Here is a 6,000-nt window from a genome sequence, read left to right as displayed (position 1 = left end):
TTACAGATAATGTACTCACCCCCTTGTCATCCAAGATGTTCATGTCTTTCTTTCTTCAGTCAGTAAGAAATTATGTTTCTTGAGGAAAACATTTCAGCATTTTTCTCCGTATAGTGGACTTCTACACAGTAAATTTACTCAAATTGAATAACATTTGATAACATTTGGTCCCTCTCTGAAAAGAGTAAAAGTTACTTTTTTGATAGAGTTGTTTTTCCAGAGTTAATTTTGCTCAATTTGGTGTTAATATTTTAGTCTCTCCTGTTACATTTGACTCTATTTAGTGTTTTTTGAAATTAACTCTTGTACTATTTTACTCGGTTCAGAGGTACAAGAAATTTACTCTGCTACTTTTTAACTCTGTTCAGAGGAAAGTCAAATTTACTCTGCCAAAATTTACATCTCCTCCAGAGTTGTTTTTTATCAATTATGAGTGAACTTTAAAGACTAAATAACTCTATCCAGAGTTAATCTTTTAAATTACCTAATTCATATTCTATCCTCAAAAAACCCTAAAAATAGAAATCAAAAACTTGCTTTTCAATCTGAAAAACAAAGAGTCTACAACAAACTGTATACTCATGTCTCACAATTTTATTTTTTCAATCTCCTATTTAAATAATACACTTACATTTACAATATTACACTTGTGATCATGATCATTTGGTGGTTTCTGCATCTATATCATAGACATTGTTTTGCAGAAAGCTATACACAATGGACAGGTCTTACAGAGTAGAGCATATTGGACAATTACAATAAAACAAGACTGGACCCTACTTCTCATCAGCCCAACAACAAGTAGATACAGCTGGAGACTCTCTCGAATGCCATCCAACTGCCCTTGGATACTGGTACCAGTCTGTAAAAGAATGAAAACACATTATTGCCAATGTGACTTAAAAGTTAGTCAATATACAGCATGAATAAAGAAACAAATGAATAAAGATGTCTGTCTTCCACCAAAGTTTATGTTTTACATAATTCCAACAGATTGTTACTAAATATGTGAAGTAGAAAATAGCAGCACAAGAACAATAATTTAGAGGACAGGTGATTAAAAAGATTTCTCCCAAAAATGAAAATTCTGTTATTAATTAACTACTCTCATGTTGTTCCAAACCTGTAAGACCTTTGTTCATCTTCGCAACACAAATTAAGATATTTGTCAAGAAATCTAAGAGCTTTCTGACCCTGCATATACAGCAAGGGTACTGCCACATTCAAGGCCCAGAAATGTAGTAAGAACATTGTTAAAATAGTCCATGTGACAGTGATTCTACCATAATTTTATAAAGCTACAAGAATACTTTTTGTGCACAATAAAACCAAAATAACTACTTTATTCAACAGTTCTTCTCCCCCAAGTCACTGTCCTCCACCATTAAAGACAGTATCATAATGTATGCGCATGCTTTGTAAACAAATGCAGCGCATGTGTGTTCCTGTGTCAGCAGCATCACACGTATGCATCAGGGTACTCTCGATTATGGCGGAGGATGGTGGCTTGAAAAAGAAGAACTGTTGAATAATTATATTATTTTTCTTTGTGCACAAAAAGTATTCTCATAGCATTGTAAATTATTGTAGAAACACCGATGTCACATGGATTATTTTAACAATGTCCTTGCTAAGTTTCTGGCCTTGATCGTGGTAGGACTCTTGCTGTCTATGAAGCTCAAAGATCTCTCAAATTTTTTCAAAATTATCTTCATTTGTGTTCCGAAGATGAAAACAAAGGTTTTACGGGTTTGAAACAACATGAGGGTGAGTAATAAATGACAGAATTTTAATTTTGGGGTGAACTATCCCTTTAAGAGCCTTTCTGAGAAATAAGCACGTTCAAGATCATACAGTAATACAATATTATCAACTAGTGTCATTTGATATGCTTCATTAGTAGCTTCACCTTGATGAATTTCACAAGACGATCACGTTTGCCTAGCTGAGATCTTTCCCGGTCTTACGTGGCGGTGACTTGAGAGGGTGGCAAAAGGTGAACCGGCATCAAAATGGAAGACAATTTGCTGTTCCAACCTGGAGATACAAAATTTCTTTTAGGTTTTTAGTTTTTCATCACAACCAAGTCTTGATGACTACAGATGTGTGGATGAACTGAGCTGAAACCTATACAAGTATTGAAATGAAGTCATAAACTTATACATTATTTTTTTTATTCAGAGTCCTAAATGAAGACAATTTCTAACTGCAAATCTGCAACTCCTGTATTAGGCCCTTGCGAAAATATCAGGGTAGAAGTGTTGGAAAATAAATTGAAAATATTTGCAACAGCTACTTACATAACGAAACTTGCTCCTGGGGTCAACCAAGCATAGGAATAGGGAGATGATTCTCTTCGCAGATTCTTCCTTTAAACTACAGAAAGGACTTTTTCTACACACACACAAACATAAACCAATTACAACCAAAACCTATAACATCATAAACATCAATTAACAAAGTACGGTATAAACAGCCTACCCATGTTCATTTGTCAAATGTGCTACCACGATTTTCACCATTTCACCATTATTAATGAAAAGTATTAAAGATATTAAAAATGTTAAAGTTTCTCTTATCACGTTCCCAAAACATTTGAAATGTAAAAGGTTTTGAAGAAACAAATATATTTCTCTGAACTTCATTCTGACAATGTTGTTGGTTTACATCCTGAAGAAACCAAAAAGACAAAGTTACAAAGTTAAACACAAGGCAATAACACTCAGTCAGATGATGAAAAAACATTCATTAGTGCACTACACAACATGAGTTATCTTTGTTCACTAATATGTTTTTAATTTGTAATAATTGCTTGGTTTATGTCTTTAATGTATATGGCCTAATTGTAGGCTAGTATTAACATTGCACTGTTGTATGTCCCATTTCCAACGTTTTTTCCCTCTTTCTCTGTCACTGAGGTGGAGCGTTTATGAAATATTCTTCTTATAAATTCTTCCCATTATTTCCGTAATTAAAGTTCACATATTAAAAATGCTTGCAAACTACAATGAAGTGCAAAAGTTATTGTACGTGTTCCGCAGTGGTCAAAAAGGATTCAATCGAATTGAATTTTGAATTGAAACACTGACATTCTGCAATAAAATCACCGACTAGCCCTCGTAAATGTTAAAAATACCTTTCGTTCTCATGAGAAACAGTTAACTTACTGTCTAAATAGGACTAATCCACATCAAAATGGCCTTCAACAATCCAGTTAAGGCTAACGTTAATTTAACTCTTTTCCGAGTCAAGTACATGTGGTGCACAACTCGAGTCTATCGATAGTTTAGTGGACAAACATTGATAGGCAGCTATAACGTTAGCTAATTTCAATTAACGTTCAAAATAAATGTTCAAAATATATATGTTAGCTATTTGATTTCAAACTTTGCCTAACATTAACTAGTTTTCAAGCTGACAGGAGAAGGCAAGCGATCTCTTAAACATTCAAAACACATGGCAAAACGATCCGAACTCTAAGCAAAGGCGAATATAATTAAAATAAATAGTAAGACTTTGAAACTTTACTTACTTCACCATCCAGCAGAAGCGTGCCGTCTTCTAAACCCAAAGCAACAGCAGTCGATGGCCGTGATTAACAGTAATGGCGGATCAACGAAGGGATGAGAGTAAATTGGGGAGGAGTCACAGTTACTCTGTAATTTTGCTCCCACTCTACGGATAAATTTTACTCTGTACACTCAAAATAGAGCAAAAACAACTATTTGTGAGGAAAAAAAATTTAACTCTGGAAAAACTACTCCGCCATTTTTCCTGTGTATGGTGCCCCGAGTTTGAACTTCCAAAATGCAGTTTAAATATGGCTTCAAACAATCCCAAATGTGGTTGTAAATGATTCCAGACATTAAAGAAGGGTCTTATCTAGCGAAACGATTGGTTATTTTAATGAAAATAATACAATATGCTTTTTAATGTCAAAAGTTCGTCTTGTCTTGCTTTGCCTGAACTCGTTTTTTCCGGTTCATGACAGTTAGGGTATGTTGAAAAACTCCCATTTCATGTTCTCCCTCAACTTCAAAATCGTCCTATATGCTGTTTTACCTTTTTTTGTTAAGGGTGTTTGATCTTCTTTGCATGTTCACTTTGCAAAGACTGGGTCGGAACTTCTGCAGCGATGTAGGAGGATTTTGAAATGATTTTTGAGGTTGAGGGAGGAAATACGATTGGAGTTTTTCCACATACCCTAACTGTCTTGAACCAGAATACACAGAGTTCAGGCAGAGCAAGGCAAGATGAAAATTAAAATTAAAAAGTATTTCAATTGTATTTTTTCATGAAAATAACAGATCATATCGCTAGATAAGATCCTTCTTCCTCAGCTGGGATCTTTTACAACCGCATTTGGGATCATTTGAAGCCTCATTTAAACTGCATTTTGGAAGTTTAAACTCGGGGCACCATAGCAGTCCATTATATGAAAAAAAATCCTGAAATGTTTTCCTCTAAAAACATAATTTCTTTAGGACTGAAAAAAGAAAGACACGAACATCTTGGATGACAAGGGAGTGAGTACATTATCTGTAAATTATTGTTTTGGAAGTGGACTTCTCCTTTAAGGACTTTGTATTCATCTTGAGGAAAAGTCTTATGGTTTCAGAAATATTAGAATTATTAAGCAGCTCAAATGGTTTCAAAATTATAATAAGAAGAAATGTTTCCTAATCAGCAAATTGTCATATGTGACCCTGGACCACAAAACCAGTCATAAGGGCCAATTTATTTAAAATCTGAAAGCAGAATAAATAAGCTTTCCATGTATGGTTTGATGTATAAACAACCTTTAAAATTGCCTTTAAAGTTGATCAAATTAAGTTCTTAGCAATGCATATTACTAATCAAAAATTAATTTTTGATATAATTAGGGTAGGAAATGTACAAAATGTCTTAATGTAACATGATTTTTATTTAACATCCTAATGAAAGAAAAATCAATCATTTTGACCCATACAATGTATATTGCTACTTAAAGGTGAACCTCACTTCCAGAACAAAAATGTGCAGATAACTTACTCACCCCCTTGTCATCCAAGATGTTTCTTTCTTCAGTCATAAAGAAATTATGTTTTTTTGTGGAAAACATGTCAGGATTTCTCTCCATGTAGTGGACTTCAAGGGTACCTGTGAATTTGAACTTCCAAAATCCAGTTAAAATGCAGCTTCATAGGGCTCTAAACAATCCCAGGCAAAGAAGAAAGGTCTTATCTAGCAAAATTATATATATATATATATATATATATATATATATATAATTATTATTATTATTATTATTTTTTTTTTTTTTCTAAAAAATTTATATACTTTTTAACCTCAAACACTCATCTTGTTTAGCTCTGCATGAAGTCTATGTATGTATGTATTCCAGTTCATGACAGTTAGGGCATTTTCATCTCCAACTTTAAAATCATCCTACATCAGTGTTTTAACAAAATACAACAAGTTTTGCAGTATGACTGCAAGGCTGATAGATCACCAGACAAAAAAATATATAGTTACAAAGAAAATAATTTTTATGAAGAAACCCAATATATAGATTAAAATAGGGACAGGATGGGAAAGTAGTCACTATATTACTATATTGTGTCAATCGTAATTTCTGTGGATGTTTTTTTTATTGTTCCATAAGTGCCACCTGCTGTTAGAGAGTGAATTTGCATTTTCATTCAACTCGTCTGCTGTTTTTGTTTCGTTCAGATGTTTTATGTAGCATAATTTTACAAAGCTAAGGTCAGACCATTCTGTCTTTGCTATTCATGATGTTTGTTTGGATTGTAATTACATTTCAGTGCATTTTGATTTACATACAGAAAAAGCACCGTCAAGGAAAAACTATGATAAATCGTGAAACCGACAGAATCATTAAAAAAAAAAAAAAAAGTGATACAAATTTTTGGTCAAACCATGCAGCACTAGCTAATATTTTAAAAACAGAGAAATAAAGAGAGACTGAGGAAGCTGGAGAACTTGGATACAAATTAGAAG

The 6,000-nt window shown here is 33.3% G+C and overlaps 1 protein-coding gene and 1 long non-coding RNA gene across 13 annotated transcripts in view; one reads left to right on the top strand and one right to left on the bottom strand.

Annotated features, from left to right (window-relative positions):
• The window catches only part of adgrb2 (adhesion G protein-coupled receptor B2), a 364,163-nt gene that overhangs the window by 145,015 nt on the left and 213,148 nt on the right, over positions 1-6,000 (top strand). The window lies entirely within an intron of this gene.
• LOC127181644 (uncharacterized) lies at positions 577-2,487 on the bottom strand. Its single transcript, XR_007829793.1, has 3 exons — positions 2,301-2,487; positions 1,910-2,037; positions 577-862 (listed from the first exon to the last, which is right to left on the bottom strand). It is a non-coding gene; the product is annotated as an uncharacterized LOC127181644 (long non-coding RNA).

Source organism: Labeo rohita, chromosome 19 (assembly GCF_022985175.1).
Source record: "Labeo rohita strain BAU-BD-2019 chromosome 19, IGBB_LRoh.1.0, whole genome shotgun sequence".
In the NCBI taxonomy this organism is placed as follows: Eukaryota; Metazoa; Chordata; class Actinopteri; order Cypriniformes; family Cyprinidae; genus Labeo; species Labeo rohita.
The sequence above is the reverse complement of the archived record's forward strand: the minus strand, read 5'-3'. Positions and strand labels throughout refer to the sequence as shown.